We start from the raw sequence: 23,837 nt of genomic DNA, 5'->3' as shown, positions 1-23,837 counted from the left end.
TCCTGTGGGACTTGCTCCCGGTCTAAATCTTGTTCTTGCTCTAGAGGCTTGTTGATGCCTTTGCCGGTGCCCAGGAGGCCATGGACCCATATTTCAATGGATTTTATCTCTGATATGCCTGTCTCTCAGAGAATGACTGTTATTTGGGTGATTTGTGATAGATTCTCTAAGATGGTCCATCTTGTACCACTCCCTAAGTTGCCATCTTCCTCTGAGTTGGTGCCCTTGTTTTTGCAACAGGTGGTTCGCTTGCACGGGATTCCTGAGAACATTGTATCTGACAGAGGAGTTCAGTTTGTGTATAGATTTTGGAGGACTTTCTGTTCCAAGCTGGGAATTCAGTTGTCCTTCTCCTCTGCGTTTCACCCTCAGACCAATGGGCAGACGGAGAGAACAAACCAGACTTTGGAGTAGTATTTGAGATGTTTTATTTCTGCCGATCAGGATGATTGGGTTTCATTTTTGCCCTTGGCCAAATTTGCTTTAAATAATAGAGCTAGTTCTGCCACTTTGATGTCACCTTTTTTTTGTAACTTTGTTTTTCACCCTCGATTTTCTTCAGGACAGGTGGAGCCTTCTGCCTGCCCAGGTGTTGACACTGTGGTGGAGAGAATGCACCAGATCTGGGACCAAGTAGTGGATAAGTTGTCTCTCTCCCAGGAAAAGGCCCAGCGGTTTTCCAACCGGCGTAGGACCGTTGGTCCCCAGTTTAAGGTGGGTGATATGGTATGGTTGTCATCAAAAAATATCGCTATGAAGGTGGCTTCTCCTAAGTTTAAGCCTAGATTTATTGGACCTTACAAGATTTTGGAGATTATTAATCCAGTCTCTTTTCGGTTGGCTCTTCCTGTCACATTTAAAATTCATAATGTGTTTCATAAGTCCTTGTTGAAGAAGTTTGTTGAACCAGTAGTTCCTGTGGTGGCACCTCCTGACCCTATATTGGTTGAAGGTAACATGGAATATGAGGTAGAGAAGATACTGGATTCCCGTCTGGCTAGACGGAGACTCCAGTATTTGGTTAAGTGGAAGGGTTATGGTCAGGAGGATAATTCCTGGGTCTCTGCCTCTGATATTCATGCCGAAAGATTGGTGCGTGCCTTTCATCGGGTCACCCGGATCGCCCTGGTGGCATGGATGAGGGTTCGGTGACCCCTCCTCAAGGGGGAGGTACTGTTGTGAGTTCATTTTTCCCTTCACCATTGAGGTCTGATGAACTCCCTCCTCTGGTGAAGGAAGGTAGTGAGGCTGATTACCAAACACCTGGGCAGCTAGATGATGACTGGGTGGCTGGAATTGAGGACTGGATATAAGGCTGCCGACGCCCTTCTTCCTGGCTGGTGATTTTCCTGCTGGATTCTTGGAGACCAGTCTGATTCCTGCATCTCAAAGCTAAGTTTTTCTGCTCTTCTTTGTACTCTTCTGTTTTGTTTTTGTTTTGCCTTGTTTTTTTTGGAGTTCTGCCATCCCCGGCCGGGGATGAGCTGAACTCCATTTTTGTCTCTGGTCTGTTGATATTTTGCTCTGTCTTCAGAATATACCTGAGTGCTGATATAGTCTTTTGAAGCCTAGCGACTTCAGGGCCTGTTTTTCCTATCAGTCGGTTGGCTCATTTTGATAGGGTTTTTGCGGATGGCAGACAGCAGCTTTCCTATCCTGTCCTATGTAGTTAGCTTGGGCCCCATCATTTGCTCAACCTATCTTTCTATCTGTTAGTGTTTTCATCTTGCTTCACTGTCATTATATGTTGGGGGCTGCCTATTTCTTTGGGGCCTGCTCTGGGGCAGTTTAGTTTTTCCCCTTTCTGTCTTTAGGCTATATAGTTCTCCGGCTGTGATCGAGGGGTCTAGGGCACCGTAGGAACCCCCCATGGCTACTGCTAGTTGTTGTGGATAGGTTCAGGGGTCTGCAATCCGATAGCTGCCAACCTCTCTGGTTTTTCTGGACTTAGCTTGTATTTTGTTTTTTCCTCCTTCGGTGACTTATGATAACACATCATCTCCCATCTTGTCTACTGCAACATCCTTTTCTGTGGCCTCCCTGCTAACACCCTCGCACCTTTCCAGTACATCCTTAACTCTGCTGCCTGACTAATTCATCTCTCTCCTCGCTACTTCTCTGCTTCTCTCCTCTGCAAATCTCTTCACTGGCTTCCATTCCCTCAGCGTATCCAATTCAAATTACTAATACTAACCTAAGAAAAATATTCAGGATTGAGAGTCCTCAGTAGTTGATACCTTTTAATGGCTAACTGAAAAGATGGTAATACATTGCAAGCTTTCGAGACTACTCAGGTCTCTTCATCAGGCTTGACTAATACAAAATCTGAAGTCACATATTTATGCACAATACAGCCTAGAAAAAATGCAATAGATAAGACAAGTGACGTGAAGCAGAACTATCAATATGGGAGAGGGAGAAACATAAATATAAACATTGCACCAGTTCATAGATAAGGAGTCTGGATGTTTTATGGTCCTCTGATTGGGGTCTAGTTCTGTGTTGTGATGCCCCGCAAGGTTTTAAAAGGAAATTCCTTAATTGATGTAAAAAGACATAAATCCATGCGACACATTCATTCCAGCACTGAGAGTGTCAAAGTGCGACACATTCATTCCAGCACTCTCAGTGCTGGAATGAATGTGTCGCATGGATTTATGTCTTTTTACATCAATTAAGGAATTTCCTTTTAAAACCTTGCGGGGCATCACAACACAGAACTAGACCCCAATCAGAGGACCATAAAACATCCAGACTCCTTATCTATGAACTGGTCCAATGTTTATATTTATGTTTCTCCCTCTCCCATATTGATAGTTCTGCTTCACGTCACTTGTCTTATCTATTGCATTTTTTCTAGGCTGTATTGTGCATAAATATGTGACTTCAGATTTTGTATTAGTCTAGCCTGATGAAGAGACCTGAGTAGTCTCGAAAGCTTGCAATGTATTACCATCTTTTCAGTTAGCCATTAAAAGGTATCAACTACTGAGGACTCTCAATCCTGAATATTTTTCTATCTACTGGCTAACACGGTACAAATATATACATCTTTCCTGTAATACTAACCTACAAAGCCATCTATAACCTGTCTCCTCCATATATCTCTGAATTAATCTCCCGATATCTTCCATCATGTAATTTCCGATCCTCCCAAGACCTCCTTCTCTCCTCCACACTTATTCGCTCCTCACCCAACCGCCTCCAAGACTTCTCCCGAATAGCCCCCATCCTCTGGAATTCTTTGCCCCAACACGTCCGGCTATCAACCACACTCGGATCCTTCAGACGGAACCTGAAAACCCATCTCTTCAGGAAAGCCTACAGCCTGCAATGATCCCCGCTGCCCCCTCACCACTACTGGAGCTACCGCCTCACCATCACTGGAGTTGCTGCAACCCCCCAACCTACTGTCTCCTTCCCCGTCATCCAGTAGAATGTAAGCCTGAAAGGGCAGGGTCCTCTCCCCTCTATATCAGACTGTGATTGTTAGTTTGTTTACTATCTGTAATTTGTATGTAACCCCTTCTCTTGTACAGCACCATGGAATCAATGGCGCTATATAAATAAATATTAATATTAATAATAATAAAATACATATTTTTATGTAATCAAGTAAACAAAATAAGTACACATATTTGGTATCACCGAGTCCAGAACGAACAAACCAATAAAACTGTCATACTAGTTAAACCCTTCAGTGAACACTATAGAGAAAAACAAGTAAAAATATGCTTTTTAATCATAACACCTAACAAAAAGTGGAATAAAACACGATCAAAAAGACAAATTTAAATAAAAATGGTGTCTCTGAAAACGTCATCTAGCCTACATGTTTGGCATTTCTCTAGCAATGAGAGCCTGCATAATTTACAGATTCATTGCTCCAGAAGCACGAGTTGGGCATAATGTACTGGGCACTACAATGTATGGGCACTACAATAGCAGATTTGCAATTTTCACTCAGCAACATCCACTGCTGCTTGTTTTTAGAAAATACCCTTGGAGTCAAATCATCACTAGAGCTGTAGATAAATTCCCAAAGGGGTGTAATTTCCAAAATGGGGTCACTTGAGGGGAGTATTGTGCTCTTCTAGCACTTATGGGTCTGTATAGTCTACAAACTATTGTAGGAAAATGTGTGCTCTGGGAGGCAATTAGCGCTCCCAGATTAGCAATTAGTAATTTGCAATTAGCAATTAGCTCCCAATTAGCGCCGTGTGGCTAAGCAGTAGTGTACAGCCACGTATGAGGTATTTCCACATTTAGCAGAAATTGTGTGACAAATTGTGGTGCCCTTTTCACCAATTCCGCCTTGTTAAAATTTAAAATTTGGGGCAAAAATAAAATTTCTGTGGTAAAAATGTAATTACTTTTTTTTTTGCCCAATGATATAAAATTCTGTGACACACCCGTGGTGTCAATATGATCACTTCACCCGTAGATAATCTCATTGAGAGGTGTAGTTTATAAAATGAGGTCACTTATGTGGGGGTTCTTTTGTTCTGGCACCTCAGGGGCCCTTCCAGTGGGTCATGGCACCCGCTAACATAGCTGTAAAATCTGCAGTACAATATGACGCTCCTTCCCTTCTGAGCTTTCCCCTGTGCCTGAAAACAATTTCCTGATTACATGTCCTGCATTGGCACTTTCAGCAGAAATTGCTCAACCAACTGTGAGGTCCATTTTTTCCTATTTTCCCTTTTAAAAAATCAAAAACTTGGGGCTATAGCAACATTTTAGTTGTAAAAATGTAATTATTCTTTCTCCACCGCCCAATAGTATAAAATTCTATGAGGCACATGTGGTGTCAACATGCTCATTGCACGGGGGTGTATAGTTTGTAAAATGACGCCAACTATTGGGGGGTTTCTACTGTTTTGGCACCTCATGTAGTCTACCATTGTAGCATGACACCCTTAAACCAGTCCAGTAAAATCTGAACTCCAATATGGCACGTCTTCCCTTCTGAGCTTTGCACTGTGCTTGAAAAGTAGTTTTCGACCACTTATGAGGTATTGGCATACTCAGGAGTAATCGTTTAACACATTGTACTGTTTTCTCCTATTATCCCTTTTGATAATTAAAAACTTGGGGCCAAAGCAACATTTTAGTGAAAAAAGTGGTAATTTTCCATTTACTCAGCCTAATGTAATACAATTATGAGAATCGTCTACAGGTTGAAAATGTTCACTTGATTAATTCCTCAAGAGGTGTCGTTTACAAAATGTGGGGGGGTTCTGCTGTTTTCGCATGTCACGGGCTCATCAAAAATGGCATTACATCCTCAATCTAATCCAAGCCAAAATTGAGCTCCAGAATTCAGTTGAAGCTCCTTCGCTTCCAAGCCCTGCCGGGCGCTCAAACAGAAGTTTCCATCACACATGAGGTATCGGTGCACTCAGGAGAAAGTGCACAACAAATTGTTTGGTCCATATTCTCCTGTTAAAGTTGTGAAAATGAAAAATTTGTGGCCAAATTAGCATCTTTGATGGAAAAGGTAAAATTTTCATTTTTTCCTTCCATATTGCTTTAACTCCAGTGAAGCATCAAAAGGGTTCATAATTACTTATGTGGTTTTGAGCACTTTGAGGGGTGATGTTTTCAAAATGAGGCCACTTTTGGGTATTTTCTGCCATATAGGCCCCTTAAAGTCACTTCAAATGTTATGCAGTCCCTTCAAAAATTGTTTTGTAAATTTTGTTGGAAAATTGAGAAATTTCTTATCAACTCTTAACCCTTGTAACTTCCTAACAATAAAAAAAGTAATGCTGATGTAAATTAGTGGATTAATAATGGAGAGGTGTCTTATTGACACCATTATTAACCAGGCTTAATGTTACCTTACAATAGCAAGGTGACATTAACCCCTTATTACCCCATATGCCATCTGCTACAGGGCAATGGGAAGAGAGGGCAAATGCCAGAATTGGCGCATCTTACAGATGCACCTTTTCTGGGGTGGCTGGGGGCAGATTTTTTTTTTAGCCGGGGGGCCCAAAAACAATGAATGCTACATGGATGATTCATATGGGATCCAATTTTTTTGCACACCCGTAGATTTCAATAGGTGAGTATTATCCAAAATACAGAAGACCGGTGCGTGCTGTTATCTTTTTCACCTGGATATTTGGTCTGTATTAATCTGTAATCTGAATAGCTCAATTTCATAACATTGCTCCTAGTGCTGTCTGTGTGAGGTCAGATTTATTTTCTTTCACAGACAGCACTGGGACCAAAAATACAGTTGTGTGAACATAGCCTGATAATACTTGTTATAATAAAGTTTATTGTAACTTGAATTAGCAGCTGATCAATCAATAAATACATTGGGAGATTGGAAAAAAATGTTGTTTGACCACCCCTGCTCCACATAAGGAGGGGTGAGAAATCTTTATTGCAGCCTATGGAGTGGTACCATAAGTAACAGATCACAGAAGGGGGCTCAGTGGGAGGGCTTAACCCATTCCTCACTTGCACAGTAGAATAAAACACAAGCTCAGTCAAGCTCAGTGCAAAGGGGGAGGGAAGGGTTAACCTTCACAAAAAGGTGAGGGGACAGCCGAGCACATGGTTACAGTAGAAGAGCAGTTTGGGAAGCACATAAAATGTCCCATCTATAGGCTGCCTGTAGTGAAGGTGAGGGGGCACTGCACTATTGGGGCCAGGATTCACTAGGAATAAATGTGTATTATCTCCTATCAGCCCCAGCTGCCTGGAGAAGACTCAGTGAGCACTGTCTGCTGATAATTAGCGGCTCTCCCTGAAAATATACTGCAGTCTAAGCAGTTATTTGACATTTAGGATTAAGGGTGAAAGAAGGCAGGGCTGGTGCAGTGAACTAATCAGCACAGCACACACAATGCTGCCTCCTAGGGGTTATCTCATACACTATGGGCTCCACTTAGAAGCTACTTGGCCATTGTGTGTGCAATCTTTCCTCCTCCTGAATGCTCCTGCAGAAGATTGAGCAGCTCTGCAAACAAGGAGCACAGCAGCCCCACATCCACCAATGAGAAGACGGCGCTCCTGGGGGGCGGAGCTACAATCAGAATGACAATCCTGGAAAAATCAGAATCACAGTCCCTTTCCTGCCCTTTGGCTGTACCTGTCAGCGGGCCAGACAGAATAAGTCAGAGGGACGGATGTGGTCCGCAGGCAGCAGTTTGCCCAGGTCTGATTTAGTACTTTTTTTATTAAGTCAATTGGTGTGATTTTGCATCTATACGACATGTTTCAATAATTTTCATGGTTTTCGCATACAGTAGTTTCCACCACACATGAGGTATCGGTGTACTCAGGAGAAAGTGCACAACAAATATGTATGGTCCATTTTCTCCTGTTACCCTTGTGAAAATAAAAAAATTGGGATTAAATCAACATTTTTGAGGGAAAAGGTAACATTTTCATTTTTTCCTTCCTTTCCTTTAATTCCTGTGAAGCATCAAAAGGGTTCATAATTACTCATGTGGTTTTTAGCACTTTGAGGAATGATGTTTTTAAAATGAGGCCACTTTTGGGTATTTTCTGTCATTTAGGCCCCTCAAAGTCACTTCAAATGTTATTTTCCACCAAAAATTGTTTTGTAAATTTTGTTGGAAAATTGAGAAATTTCTGACCAACTCTTAACCCTTATAACTTTCTAACAATAAAAAAAATGCTGATGTAAAGTAGACATGTGGTAAATGTTATTTATTAACTCTTCGGTGTGATATAACTAGGGCATAAAAATTAATGATTTAAAACTTGAGCAATTGAGAAAATTTCTCAAAAATGTCAATATTTTCACAAATAAACACAAAAATATCTACCAAACCACTGAAGTACAATATTTTATGAAAAAAAGTCTTAAAATCACTGGCTCCAGCACAATCTTCTCCGCGAGAGAGGGCAAGCCAGAGACTGAGGGCAGAAATTACTAGTCTAGAGAGGGACCATTGATTTTGGGCCCCCCGGCTAAAAAAAAACTGCCCCCAGCCACCCCAGAAAAGGCACATCTGTAAGATGTGCCAATTCTGGCATTTGCCCTCTCTCTTTCCATTGCCCTCTAGCGGGTGGCATATGGAGTAATAAGGGGTTAATGTCACCTTGCTATTGTAGGGTAACATTAAGCCTGGTTAATAATGGAGAGGGGTCAATAAGACACCTCTCCATTATTAATCCACTAGTCTGAAAGGGTTAAAAAAACACACAGACATTAAGAATAAAGACTTTTAATGAAATAAGGCTGGTTTCACACTTGCTTTTTTTGCGCTGTTATTTAGCGCTAAAAAACGCATGCGTTTTTTCCCTATATTTTGCATGGGATGCGCTTATGTGCGCATACCCATGCGTTTGTATGCGTTTTTGTGTGCATGCGTTTTTTTGTAGTGTGCGCTCGGGCACACAAAATGCATCTTGGTGCATTTTTTGTGCGTCCGACTTGCCCCAAAAAAACGCATGCGCACGCAATGCGTTTTTTTACAGCAAGACACCCATTGTAAGTCTATGGGTGCGCATACGTGCGCATTGGCATGCGCATGTATGCGTTTTTTTGCGCATGCGTTTTTTTGTTGCACATTGGTTAGACAATGGTTATGGTAAGGGTTAGGGTGAGTTAGGGTTAGTAGAGTCAGGGTTTAGGGTTAGGGTTAGTTAGGGTTAGTATGGTCAGGGTTTAGGGTTATGGTTAGGGTTTGTAGGGTTAGGTTAAGGGTTAGGGTTAAGGGTTAGGGTTAGGGGTTAGTAGGGTTAGGTTAAGGGTTAGGGGTTAGGGTTAGTTAGGGGTTAGGGTTAGGAGTTAGGGTTAGTAGAGTCAGGATTTAGGGTTAGGGTTAGGACTACTAACCCTAACTAACCCTAACCCTTACCCTAACCCTAACCCTAATAATTGTTATCTTGATTTCTTTGGTGAGGACAAACAATGTTGAAAAAAATGCAAACGCACTAAAAACGCATACAAACACATAAAAACGCTGCGTTTTTTTCCTGCATGCACATAAAAATGCTTGAAAAGAACACAGCATTTGTATGCGTTTGTATGCGTTTTTCCATGCGTTTTTTGCGCAAAAAACGCGCAGCAAAATAAGCAAGTGTGAAAGTAGCCTAAACACACATTTTTTCCATCTTTAGTTGACTCCCAATCCAATCGAAGCCATCGTTCTCCTGTAAAAAATCCAAAATAAAAAAGCACCAATATCCCATACCTGTCAGCCGTACAGTCAAATTCCACTCTGCAATCCATCTGAAGGGGTTAAATAGTTTACAACTGGGACCGGTGCTAATGAGACCAACCAGGCTGTAAACAATGAAGGAAAGAAGGAAAAGCTGCCTGCGCAGCCTCCCCGCTACCGCTAATGTCATTGAGGCTGCGCAGACTCCCCGCCTGACCCACAGTGAACTGACAGCATGGGTAAAAGATCAGAAACTTTCCCACGCAAATCAGTTCATCTCCATTCAGGCAGGGAGGCTGCGCAGGATTGGGAGTTAAATAAAGATGGATCAAAATGTGTGTTTATTTATTTCATTAAAAGTCTTTATTCTTAATGTCTGTGTGTTTTTTTTTTAACCCTTTCAGACTAGTGGATTAATAATGGATAGGTGTCTTTTTGACACCTCCATTATTAACCAGGCTTCATGTCACCTTACAATAGCAAGGTGACATTAACCCCTTATTACCCCATATGCCGCCCACTATAGGGAGATGGGAAGAGAGAGGGTAAGTGCCAGAATTTTTACAGATGGCCTTTTCTGGGGTGGCTGGGGGCAGATATTTTAGCCGCTATTAATATCTGCCCTCAGTCACTGGCTTGCCCTCTCTGGCGGAGAAAATTGCGTGGGAGCCCACGCAAGTTTTTTCCATTAATTAATCTTTTAATTTAACACCTACACATACACTACTAACATTATTAGTGAGGGACATATATAAATCTATCCTGTCGGGTTCTGTAATGATTTTACAGATGCAGACAATTGAATTTTCACCTATCTATATCTCTATGAAATGTAAATATATATATATATGTGTGTACCTATACTATGTGTATACATGTATTCTATCTATTCTATTTTAACATGTCAGCGTGATTTTACAGTATAGCGCACTGAATTGCCGGCTTTTCTAAAGGACACCGGTGCATATTTCTCCTAAGTCACACGCATGGTCCGTGTGTAAACAGTTTTTTTCTCACACCCATAGACTTGCATTGGCGAGTCTCAGGCGTAATACAGCGCAAATTGCAGCATGCTGCGATTTCACCTGCACGTACAGTATAATAAAGGAGAGAAAAAAAAACATGAAGGGAGCTGCCCAATACATTAACATTGGTACGAGTGCTATGCGATTTTTTTCTCGCATAGCACTGGTCCATATTTCTCTCTAGTGTGACTCCGGCCTTACTCAGTGAGATGTGGATGATTAGCGGCTCTCCCTCAACATAAACTGCAGTCTGAGCAGTTATCTGACATTTAGGATTAAGGGTGAAAGGAAGCAGTGCTGGTGCAATGACTAGTGTTGAGCGATACCATCCGATATTGAGAAATATTGGATCGGCTCGATACCCAAAAAAGTATCAGGTATCGCCGATTCCGATACCGGAAGTCCCATTAAAGTCAATGGGACAGAAATATCAGAATAAGAAAAAACACTTTCTTTGCTTGTACATCCTGATCAGTAGGGGGAAAGACTGTGGGCTGTGCATGGGCGGACACTGTGCGTGTCTGTGTGTGCGGGCGGGGTCTGAGCGGGCCTGCCGGTGGCCTGTGCCGGCTGTCGGGGGGTCTGTTCGGGCCTGCTGGGGGCCTGTGCCGGCTGCCGGGGGTCTGTACTGGCCTGCCGGTGGCCTGTGCCGGCTGTCGGGGGTCTGTACGGGCCTGCCGGGGGCCTGTGCCGGCTGCCGGGGGTCTGTACGGGCCTGCCGGTGGCCTGTGCCGGCTGCCGGCGTCTGTGCGGGCCTGTTGAGGGTCTTGTGTGTGTGCAGGTATAGTCCGATGGGACTACAAGTCCCATCAGGCGATGCCTGCTACAATGACAGTGATTGACACATTAGCCAATGATGGGACAGTAGTAGTCCCATCATCCGGCTAATGTGTTGAATGTTAAAAAAAAGCAAAAACAACATACATACTACATACATACTACATATATACTACATTCATACTACATACATACTACATTCATACATACATGCATACTACATACTACATACATACTACATATATACTACATTCATACAACATACATACATACTACATATATACTACATTCATACAACATACATACATATATACTACATTTATACAAGATACATACATACTACGTACTACATACATACTTCATATATACTACATTCATACAACAAACATACATACTACATACATACTACATATATACTACATTCATACAACATACATACATATATACTACATTTATACAACATACATACATACATACATACTACGTACTACATACATACTACATATATACTACATTCATACAACATACATACATACTACATGCTACAGACATACAACATACATACAACATACATACTACATACAATACATTCATACATTCATACAATACATACATATAGACATACAGTACATATAACATAGAGTACATACTCACCATTACTTGTTACTTTGTTCCCCGAAGCCAGTGTCATCTGTGAAAAAATATGAAAATAACAAACAAATGATATACTCACCTATATACTTCCTGATCCGCAGAAATCCACGAGTGTCCCACGCCGATCTCCCGTGGAGAACAGCAGCATCAGCTGATGCAACCGCTCTCCAGGGGGCTCCAGGAATACAATGACAGAGGTAGGTATCCTTCTGCACTGTATTACTCCGCCACTGTAAAAAAATAGTCCCTAATCTCACTTTTGGCATTGCTGTGTGAGAAAGTTCCCACGCAGCTTTTGCCATAAAGTAAGACCAGGAGATCGTCGTGGGACAGTCGTGGATTTCTGCGGATCAGGTAGTATATCGGTTGTTTGTTTTCTTCATATTTTTTCATAGATGACACTGACTTCGGGAAACAAAGTGACAAGTAATGGTGACTATGTACTCTATGTTATATGTACTGTATGTCTATATGTATGTATTGTATGAATGTATGAATGTATTGTATGTAGTATGTATGTAGTATGTATGTTGTATGTCTGTAGCATGTTGTATGTATGTAGTATGTATGTAGTATGTACTATGTATGTATGTTGTATGAATGTAGTATATATTGTGATAAAACACTCCAGGATCGCCTTTGCTGGGGTCAAAGGTCACGTGCATTCAGCATGAAACTCAGGCGCAGAGCTGGGATTCGGGTGTAACTGACCCTGAGTCAGGTTTATTAACGGTGAAAGCAATGCAAAAAGGAAATAAAACATAAAACAAATCCTTGCCTGTCCGGCACTAACTAAACAATGGACAACCTAACTACCAACTGGCGGGCTTCTCCCGTCCAGCCAAACCACAGTTGCAGTGGGCACTGCTTCCACTCACGTGTGTCTCTCACACAGACAGGCTCTCTGTGTTCCCAGGCTGAGACACTCACACAACCACCTGGCATCCTTTTATATCCACCTCCCATTATTCATTAGCAAGCAGGTGCGATACTGACCAGACTAGGCCACATAGGAAAGGAATCTGGGCGAGATATACCTGCCCTCATCCACTATTCCCACATGATTCTCACATATCCCCCCCCTCTGCTCAGACCACTCTGGTCGAGCAATGACACCCGCCAAACAGTGCACTCGGGACAGGGCATCTGCATTTCCCCTCTGTACCCCTGGGCGGTGCTCCACCGTAAAAGTGTAGGCCTGCAGGGCAAGGAACCACCGGGTCACCCGGCTATTCCGTTCCTTGTTCAAGTGCATCCACTTGAGAGGGGCATGGTCAGTGATCAGCCTGAACTTTCGGCCCACCAGGTAATATTTGAGGGCCTCTAGAGCCCACTTAATGGCGAGGCACTCTTTTTCTACGACTGCATACCTTTGCTCGTGTTTATTCAGCTTCCTGCTGAGATAGAGGACTGGGTGTTCCACTCCGTCCCTCACTTGTGAGAGTACGGCCCCGATACCGGTATCAGAGGCATCTGTTTGTACCACAAACTCGCTGCAGAAGTCCGGAGTCACCAGTACGGGCTGAGAGCAAAGTGCCCGTTTTAGGCTATGGAAGGCTTCTTCAGCCGCTAAACTCCATTTAATCATGACGGAGTCTTTCCCTTTTGTAAGATCCGTCAGGGGGGTAGCGATGGCTGCAAAATTGGGTATGAACCGGCGATAATAGCCGGCGATCCCCAGGAAGGCTTGTACCTGCTTCTTGTTGACAGGTTGCGGCCAGTCCTGAACTGCCTGAATCTTATCAACCTGGGGTTTAACAACACCCCTCCCAATTACATACCCCAAATACCGGGCTTCTTCTAGCCCGATGTGACATTTCTTGGGGTTCGCGGTTAGACCTGCCTCCAGGTCGTCAATCACAGCTTGTACTTTCTGGAGATGAGTGTCCCAGTCCAAGCTGTAAATGACAATGTCGTCCAAATAGGCCGAAGCGTACCGCCTATGTGGCCTCAGGACTCGATCCATCAGTCTCTGGAAGGTTGCCGGTGCTCTGTGCAGTCCAAACGGCATATACACATACTGAAATAGACCTTCTGGGGTAGCAAATGCCGTCTTTTCTCTGGCAGCCTCCGCCAGAGGGATCTGCCAATACCCCTTTGTTAGGTCTAGGGTCGTAATATACCGGGCTTTTCCTAACCGATCTATTAACTCGTCGACCCGGGGCATAGGGTAGGCATCAAATTTTGAGACCGCATTCAGTTTCCTGAAGTCATTGCAGAACCGGATGGTGCCGTCCGGTTTAGGAATTAGCACAATCGGGCTGGACCAAGCACTGTGCGATTCCTCAATGGCACCTAACTCTAACATTGCCTTCACTTCTCGGGAAACGGCTTCACGGCGCGCTTCCGGGATTCGGTAGGGCTTTACGAGAACTGTGACACCAGGTTCCGTTACAATGTCATGTTTCATTAGCGTAGTCTGCTCGGGTTTTTCTGAGAAAAACTTTTGGTTGTGAAGTAGAAACTGCCTGACCTCAGTCTTTTGCCGCTCCGAGAGAGTCTCTGCAACCCATACCTCCGGTACGGTATGTGAGCAGACGGGACGGGCCAGCTCCGCTGACAAAGCAGACCGATCTTTCCAGGGTTTTATCAGTTTTACATGATAAATCTGTTCAGGTTTCCGTTTACCTGCCTGGTATACTTTATAGTTTACTTCACCAACTCTTTCCTTAATCTCAAAGGGGCCCTGCCACTTTGCCAGGAACTTACTGTCCACCGTGGGGACCAGGATCAACACCCTATCTCCGGGTGCAAACGTACGGATCTTGGCGCCCCTATCAAAGATTCTTTTTTGGGCTCCTTGAGCCTGTATCATGTGTTCTTTGACGATAGGCATAACAGCCGCAATACGGTCCTGCATTTGTGTGACGTGATCTATCACTGTTTTAAACGGTGTGACCTGACCCTCCCAGGTTTCTTTTGCAACGTCTAACAGTCCGCGAGGACGTCGGGCGTACAATAACTCGAAAGGCGAGAATCCCGTGGAAGACTGGGGTACTTCCCTGATGGCAAAAAGCAAATATGGAAGTAAATAGTCCCAGTTCTTCCCATCCTTGTCTATCACCTTTCTCAGCATCTGCTTCAGAGTTTTATTGAACCGTTCGACCAACCCGTCTGTTTGAGGGTGATACACGGATGTGCGTAACGGTTCGATTTGTAAAAATCGGCAGAGCTCCTTCATTACCCTGGACATAAAGGGGGTCCCCTGGTCGGTGAGTATCTGTTTTGGTATACCGACCCGACTAAACACATGCACCAGTTCCTTGGCAATCGTCTTGGTGGCCGTGTTATGCAAAGGGATGGCCTCCGGGTAACGAGTGGCATAATCCAAGATGACCAGGATATGTTGGTGTCCACGTGCAGACCATGGAAGGGGCCCAACTAAATCCATCCCAATCCTCTCAAACGGGACTTCAATAATAGGTAGGGGTACCAAAGGGCTACAGAACCGGGGCTTAGGTGCAGAGGCTTGGCAGTCAGGACAAGACTCACAATATACACGAATATCGTGATGCATGCCTGGCCAAACAAAACAGTGTAATATCCTTTCGGTGGTTTTCTGGACTCCCAGGTGACCTCCCATCACATGTCCGTGGGCCAGGTCCAGCACCTGCCGCCGGTAGGGTTTTGGCACGACTAATAGTTGCACCGTATCTTCCCCGTTTTTCTCTATCTGATAGAGTAAATCATTCTCCAGAACCATGTAAGGATATGCCAGCCTAGAGCCAGGTTCTACGGGTACCCCATTTATCACTTTTACATTTGTCCTAGCCTGAGAAAGGGTAGGATCCTTTATTTGCTCGCTTTGGAAGTCATCTTTCTGAACTTCTAAATCTGGCAAACGGGGAGGTGGACGGCTGTCGGCCTCCTCCTCTTCCCCGGTCTCCTCCGTATCACCCGCCATGACTGAAAACGGGAACTGCAGGTCATTTCCCGCAGACTCTTCCCCCGAGTCTTCCGGGGAGACATCTTCCAGGGGTTCGAGACCCCCACGCGCCCTGGGAGAAGAATCATGTACACTATTACCCGAGGGCATCAACTGATTCTCCCACAATTGCCAGAAGTGGGGAAAATCCCGGCCCAGGATAACATCATGCAATAACGCCGGGACGAGTCCCACTTTATGTTGCACAGACCCATAGGAAGTAGTAATGCATATGACTGTGGTGAGGTACGGACAGGTGTCTCCATGCACACACGTTACAGAAAATTTGTCTGATGGTCCAGTCGGGGCTGACACCAGACTGGCCTTCACCAGAGTCACCACACTTCCCGAGTCTAACAATGCCACCACATTTTTGCCATCAACAGTTAAATCACACAAGTGTTTTTCCACATCCTTTTGACCGGCATTCCAGGTTAACCTCATGTAGGCTTGCCAGGCGCTGCGCCACCTGCTGGAGAAGCGAACGATCGGTAGCTGTCATGTCCACCAACTCCTTCAGCTGGGCCATCATCACCCGATTAGCTTCTTGCTGGACGGCGGTGGACTGTACCAGCGCTTTCACCACGTCCTCCATGCTCATGCTTGCAACGTGATGCCCGTATTCTCCACCACAATGTGATAAAACACTCCGGGATCGCCTTTGCTGGGGTCAAAGGTCACGTGCGTTCAGCATGAAACTCAGGCGCAGAGCTGGGATTCGGGTGTAACTGACCCTGAGTCAGGTTTATTAACGGTGAAAGCAATGCAAAAAGGAAATAAAACATAAAACAAATCCTTGCCTGTCCAGCACTAACTAAACAATGGACAACCTAACTACCAACTGGCGGGCTTCTCCCATCCAGCCAAACCACAGTTGCAGTGGGCACTGCTTCCACTCACGTGTGTCTCTCACACAGACAGGCTCTCTGTGTTCCCAGGCTGAGACACTCACACAACCACCTGGCATCCTTTTATATCCACCTCCCATTATTCATTAGCAAGCAGGTGCGATACTGACCAGACTAGGCCACATAGGAAAGGAATCTGGGCGAGATATACCTGCCCTCATCCACTATTCCCACATGATTCTCACAATATGTAGTATGTATGTATTGTATGAATGCATTGTATGAAGCATGTATGTTGTATGTAGTATGTATGTAGTATGTCTGTAGCATGTTGTATGTATGTTGTATGTATGTAGTAAGTATGTAGTATGTATGTATGTTGTATGAATGTTGTATATATGTAGTATGTATGTAGTATGTACTATGTATGTATGTTGTATGAATGTAGTATATATGTAGTATGTATGTATGTATGTTGTATGAATGTAGTATATATGTAGTATGAATGTAGTATGTATGTATGTTGTATGAATGTAATATATATGTTGTATGTATGTAGTATGTATGTATGTATGTTGTATGAATGTAGTATATATGAAGTATGTATGTATGTTGTATGAATATAGTATACTGTATATGTAATATGTATGTAGTATGTATATATGTTGTATGAATGTAGTATGTATGTAGTATGTATGTTGTATGAATGTAGTATATATGTTGAATATATGTAGTATGTATTTTGTATGAATATAGTATATATGTAGTATGTATGTAGTATGTATGTATGTATGTATGTATGTTGTATGAATGTAGTATATATGTTGTATGTATGTAGTATGTATGTATGCTGTATGAATGTAGTATATATGTAGTATGTATGTTGTATGAATGTAGTATATATGAAGTATGTATGTAGTTTGTATGTATGTTGTATGAATGTTGTATATATGTAGTATGTATGTATCTTGTATGAATGTTGTATATATGCAGTATGATGAATGTAGTATATATGTAGTACTGTATGTATGTAGTATATATGAAGTATGTAGTATGTATGTATATTGTATGAATGTTGTATATATGTAGTATGTATGTAGTATGTATGTAGTATGTATGTTTTTGGTTTTTTTACATTCAACACATTAGCCGGATGATGGGACTACTACTGTCCCATCATTGGCTAATGTGTCAATCACTGTCATTGTAGCAGGCATAGCCCAATGGGACTTGTAGTCCCATCCGACTATGCCTGCACACACACAAGACAACCAGCAGGCCAGCACAGACCCCCGGCAGCCGGCACAGGCCACCGGCAGGCCGTACAGACCCCCGGCAGCTGGCACAGGCCTCCGGCAGGCCCGTACAGACCCCCAACAGCCGGCACAGGCCACCGGCAGGCCCGTACAGACCCCCGACAGCCGGCACAGGCCACCGGCAGGCCCGTACGTACCCCCGGCAGCCGGCACAGGCCCCCGGCAGGCCCGTACAGACCCCCGGCAGTCGGCACAGACGGCGCATCATGATGCGCACAGACCGCCCATCATGATGACGTCATTTCAGCAGCCAATCACAGCCACAACAGTGGCTCATTGCATTATGGGGACTTCCGATTCCGGTATCCGATATTGAAAAAATATCGGTACTCGGTATCGGAATTCCGATACAGCGAATATCGGCCGATACCCGATTTGCAGTATTGGAATGCTCAACACTAGCAGTGACCTAATCAGCACAGCACACACACAATGCTGCCTCCTAGGGGTTATCTCATACACTATGGGGCTCCACTTAGAAGCTACTTGCCCATTATGTGTGAAATATTTCCTCCTCCTGAATGCTCCTGCAGAAGATTGATCAGCTCTTCAAATAAGGAGCTCAGCAGCCCCACATCCACCAGTGAGAAGACGGCGCTCCTGGGGGGCGGAGCTACAATCAGAATGAAGATTCTGAGAAAAATCAGAATCGCACATTAGTACCTTTTCGGCCCTCTGGCTGTGCTTGTCAGCGGGACTGATAGAATTAGTCAGAGGGACAAATCATGGATGTGGTCCACGGGACACAGTTTGCCCAGGCATTATTTAATAATTTTTTTTAGTTAAGTCAATTGGAGTGATTTTGCATCTATAGGGCATGGTTTCAATAATTTTCATGGTTTTCGCATACAGTATTGTTTGTGTGATCGTTCGTTTCTCACCCCAATAGAGCTTCCATTTCAAATGATGAGCAGAAGAGAAAAAATGCTAACACTCGGCACGCTCACTGCTATCTAATTAACGCTGCTGGTGATTAAACTAAAGTAAATAATGACAACATTCAATAGCGCTTACGCAGGTGGTAAATTAAATTAAATGGGTGGGATTGTGTGTGGTAATGTGGTGGGGGGGCGGGATTATGTGTGGTAATGTGGTGGGGGGCGGGATTATGTGCAGTAATGTGGTGGGGGGCGGGATTATGTGTGATGTGTTGGGGGTGGGATTATGAGCGGTAATGTGGGGGGGCGGGATTATGTGCGGTAATGTGGTTGGGGGGCGGGATTATGAGCGGTAATGTGGTGGGGGGCAGGATTGTGTGTGGTGATGTGGTGGGGGGGCGGGATTGTTTGTGTTGATCTGGTGGGGGGGCGGGATTGTGTGTGTTGATGTGGTGGGGGGGCGGGATTGTGTGTGTTGATGTGGTAGGGGGGGCGGGATTGTGTGTGGTAATGTGGTGGGGGGCTGGATTGTGTGTGGTAATGTGGTGGGGGGCGGGATTGTGTGTGGTAATGTGGTGGGGCAGGATTGTGTGTTGTAATGTGGTGGGGGCGGGATTGTGTGTGGTAATGTGGTGGGGGGCCGGATTATGTGTGGTAATGCAGGGGGCGGGATTAGCGAGTAATCACGATGCCTCTTATATATATAGATAGTGTTAGTGTGCAGGTAACACATTGACTCACCAGTGACATCTCTAGTTGGCAACCTAACCATATAAATACGTCCAAAAAACATATTGTTTATGTATATACTAGCTGAAGAGCCCGGCGCTGCCCGGGCATAGTAACTAACTGTGGTTAGTTATAACAAATTATAATTATCCTCCATCCCATAGTCCCGTGCCCATATACCCATCATACATATCCACCATCCCATAGGCCCGTGCCCATATACCCATCACACATCCTCCATCCCATAGTCCCATGCCCATATACTCATCACACATCCTCCATCCCATAGTCCCATGCCCATATACCCATCATACATATTCGCCATCCCATAGTCGAGTCCCCATATACCCATCACATATCCTTCATCTCATAGTCCCAAGCCCATAGTCCCATACCCATATACCCATCATACATATCCTCCATCCCATAGTCAACCATTATGACATCATAATGAGCGGTGGGGCTTGCAACCTATGATGACATCAGCGTCGCCATGGCAAACATTAGGACATCATAATGAGGGGCGGGGCTTGATACACTTGTTTCCCCATTATGTAGATAGGGGCATTATGACATCATAATGAGGGGTGGGGCTTGACACGCACACACTTTTTCCCCATTATGTAGATAGGGGCAAAATTGTTTGGTAAATTTGAACGCGCGGGGTTAAAATTTCACCTCACAGCATAGCCTAGGACACTCTCGGGGTCCAGACGTTTGACTGAGCCAAATTTTGGCTGTAGCTGTGACGGTGCGTATGCCAATCCCGGACACACACACACACACACACACACACACACACACACACATACATACATACATACATACATACATACACACTTTGAGCTTTATATATTAGATATAATACCAAAGAATGTACTTCAACTGCCACTGGCAAGACCAAGGATCAAGTTTTTCATTAATTGTGGCAGCACCTTCATCATATATGTAATAACATGTGAAACATGTAGGTTGCAATATGTGGGATGCATTACACGTCCACTTAGAAGGTGAATAGCTGAAAATATTTATGATGCACAGAATAGGAACACACGCATTCTCTCAGGTACATCACAGCATTTCCTAAACATCCACAAAGGTAATGTCAGTTATTTTAGGCTTAATGATTTCAAAAAAATATCCGCAACTAAAACGGGAGGAGATAGATTGCGAATAATTTGCAATTGTGAAGCATTTTGTCTATTAATATTGAACACAAGAACTCCAGCTGTTATGAATATTAATTCAGAAATAATGCATATCTGTTAATTCTATTTGCTACTTTTCAAGGTTTTTTTTTGTTTTTTTGTTTTTATGTTTAATACTTGATAAAATTACCACATTGATGTCACTTCCCTTTTGGCATTATAAAATGTAGTCTAAACAATACGGGATCATGCTATCAGAAGTACATGTTTATTCAAAATGTGAAGTCTAGATCCCAGGAAAATTTCCATTTTAATTTTAATATGATCTAATAAATAGCTGTTTTTACATATTTTTTAACCTTTTTGGATATGTTACTTGAATTTTTCTACTATATGGATTTTACAATAATATAAACTGAAAGCACAAAGTAAATGTCCAGAAAAAATAATGTATAAAATATGTATTTAAAGGACAAGAACATAATCACATATATACGGTGTATATATAAATACAACAAAATAGAAAGGTATTAGAGTACATACAAATATAGTGATCAGGTAGATGATGGCAGCATGTACATCACTAGCTGAATCTGAAAACTTAGATATTCATAAAAAAAGTACATAGTGCTTAAGTCAAATAGTACCAGGGCTAGGACAGCGGGAGAGAGCAAAAAATGCTCCGCCTTTAAGGCATGTGCTCAATGTTATATTACCTGTATAATCATCCCGCCGTGTCCATACATGCTCATACTCATGCTCTTACCCATGGTCAGATGATGGTGATGCCATGTGCTTAGACCCAACTCGTGTTTCGCCTAGGCTTCCTCAGGAGAAATTGGCATTTTTTTACATTATTTTTCCTGGACACATACTTTGTGGTTTCAGTTTATCTTATTATATATTGGAGTGTACTCCCTTGGCCTTATACTGGATCAGCCCATTTTGGTATTGGGTCAGCTATAGGTTATTAGGTGTTATGTTTTCTGCTTTGATTATATGTTTCCTATATGGATTTTACATCATAATTTGTAAGCCAAAATCAGGAGTGGGTGAGAAATACAGAAGTGGTGACATGTTTCTATTATACTTTTCCTCTGATTGTTCCTCTCCTGGTTTCTGCTCACAAATACTGATGTAAAATACTGACCAAATACTGAACCTTTGACTGTGGCGTTGTTCTGTATATGGGATGGGGGATAACTTTCTGATCACTGGAACCCCCACCAATTCGAAGAACCAGGGCTCTGAAAAGTCCATGTGAATGGAGCTACAGCTGATCGTTTGCCCATCCACTCCATTCACATGGGCTCTTCAGAGCCCCAATCCTCAGGATTGATGGTGGTCCCCATGGCCCCAGTGATCAGGAAGCTGTCCTGTATCCCAGTCCTAACCTAAAACTTACATATTGTAACTTTTCTGCATGTTAAAAATTGGGTACAGGATGAATTTTTTGTTCCATGCCTTTTACATGGCAGCCTTGATCCATATAGAATATGCAACTTTTTAGTGACATTTCCATAGAAATTGTTGTACAGCACACAAATGCAGACTTTATATTTTTTTTCTACATTTAAATAAAAATAAGTCAGAGTTAAATAAAAGAAAAAAGTAATAAAATAAAATAAATACAAACACTAACATAATGTTGTCCCCTTATCTGGAGGAATCAGACGTCTGAGCTTGCTGTTGCTAATAAGACTACTTGCAGCTTGTGGACTTCACTTTCTTCAGTCACACTGTGGAGTTGCTCCGGAGAAAGGAGGTTATAATATTCATATTCATACTCCCACTGCCGGAAAGCAGAAAGGAAAATACAATTATAAGCAATACCAAAAAAGTAAATTTTCTAGCAAAGTACAGAATGCCTCATTAGAGTACGGAGGACCATGTAAAAGAAGCTGAATAGGGAGTTTGTCATCACACAATGATTTATTGTTTAAATATAGGTTTTAGGTCAAATGTACACTATGCGAAAAAAAGAAAGTATTAGATCACAAGTCTTAATCAATGAATTTCAGTTTTTCTGTCTGTCTCTCTGATACTTGTGTATAAAATACACCCCCTCGCCATGCAGTCAGCCTTAACTTACAAGAGAAAAGTCAGTTCACCCATGATTCAAGGCAGGTGCACGGAACTCCGTCCTGGTCAGACGTAGATAATCCCATAGAAAAAAAGTAGTGTTCCAGCTCATTGAAAAAAAAATGTAAATCCTTTATTGGAAAAATTATTTAAAACGTGAATGCTCCGGGAAGGATCAGATGACAGAAGATGACAAGCGATCGAAACGCGATGCCTTCTCTGTCATTAACATCAGCACAAAACCTGTGCGCTTGGAGCTTCACAGAATGGATTTCTAGACTTAGCAAACAGATATATAAAAACTTCCCGCTTCCTTCCTGAAGCGAGATATTTTCATGTTTGAGTTTGGTCCTGGACTGAAAAAGAGAGAGCCCTTCATCCCTAACAGAAAAGTTAAATCCCTGGGGTATGTGAGCCTTTAACTCACACTTTCTCTCCAGGAAGGAGGCTTTTTTGGCTAGTGTTCGGGAACTACCGTAATTTCTCCAAACCAAAGCAGAACACAGATCCGAGACTTAAAATGCAAAACCTGGTGAAATTAAAATGATGAAAGTGGTCAGTAAAAGATACAGCTAATATTTTAAAAAGCTTAAGTTTGCCGGAAAGAGAATGCATTGATGCTGAGAGATGGAAACGGTTTAATCGTGATCACAACCGATGGATAGAGAAACATGACTATGGTGCACAGATTGCAGCGTGGAAAAGAACTTCTGAGAGACATGATCCCCTTATTAATAGCATTGACCAAGATGATGGAGTAAAATTCAGAAGGAGAAGATATAGAGAAAGGCAACCAGAAGCAGGTGATCAGAGATCTCTCCACAGTCAGGAAGCTTCAACTTTTACCTGTTAAGAGACAAGTTACCCTGTGGCCTCCAGAGCAGGCATTCTCATATGCACCAACTAGTCCGCTTGACACCCCACTGGATTATACAGTTACAAATTACTATCACAGATTACCATCCAGAGGATAGGACTGTTTCTCTGCTAAAGGAAGAAGGAGGGAAGTAAGAGGGAGTGCAGCCAAAGTTCACACAGACAGAGTTTAACTCCTAATGATCTGCCTGCCCTCAGACTAAAAATATCAATATTCTCAACTCCTCAATGTCACACAGATCATGGTAGGCTTTCTGTTTTCAATTTGAAGAAACAATGAGATGTGTGAGAAACAAAGTCTGCAGAAACCGAATCAAATACAAATGGAGCAGGCAGTGATTCAGGGGTGGATATAGTAATTGAGGGATAGGTTGCAAGAGCACTCCGATCTAGAACAAGGGTTTGTGGTGGTTGCAATCAGTCTCAA

General features: G+C 43.1%; 1 long non-coding RNA gene across 1 annotated transcript in view; it reads right to left on the bottom strand.

Moving 5' to 3' along the window:
* The window catches only part of LOC141056731 (uncharacterized), a 33,232-nt gene extending 9,721 nt beyond the window's left edge, over positions 1–23,511 (bottom strand). The window contains exons 1-2 of the long non-coding RNA XR_012221913.1: positions 23,381–23,511; positions 22,095–22,244 (exon numbers count right to left, since the gene is read on the bottom strand). This is a non-coding gene — a long non-coding RNA (uncharacterized lncRNA). The remainder of the gene's footprint in view (positions 1–22,094; positions 22,245–23,380) is intronic.
* Positions 23,512–23,837: the final 326 nt, after the last annotated feature.

Source organism: Dendrobates tinctorius, unplaced genomic scaffold (genome assembly GCF_039654945.1).
Source record: "Dendrobates tinctorius isolate UK_male_01 unplaced genomic scaffold, ASM3965494v1 ptg000199l, whole genome shotgun sequence".
Lineage (NCBI taxonomy): Eukaryota > Metazoa > Chordata > Amphibia > Anura > Dendrobatidae > Dendrobates > Dendrobates tinctorius.
Note: the sequence above shows the minus strand (reverse complement) of the source record. Positions and strands in the feature narration are given on the sequence as shown.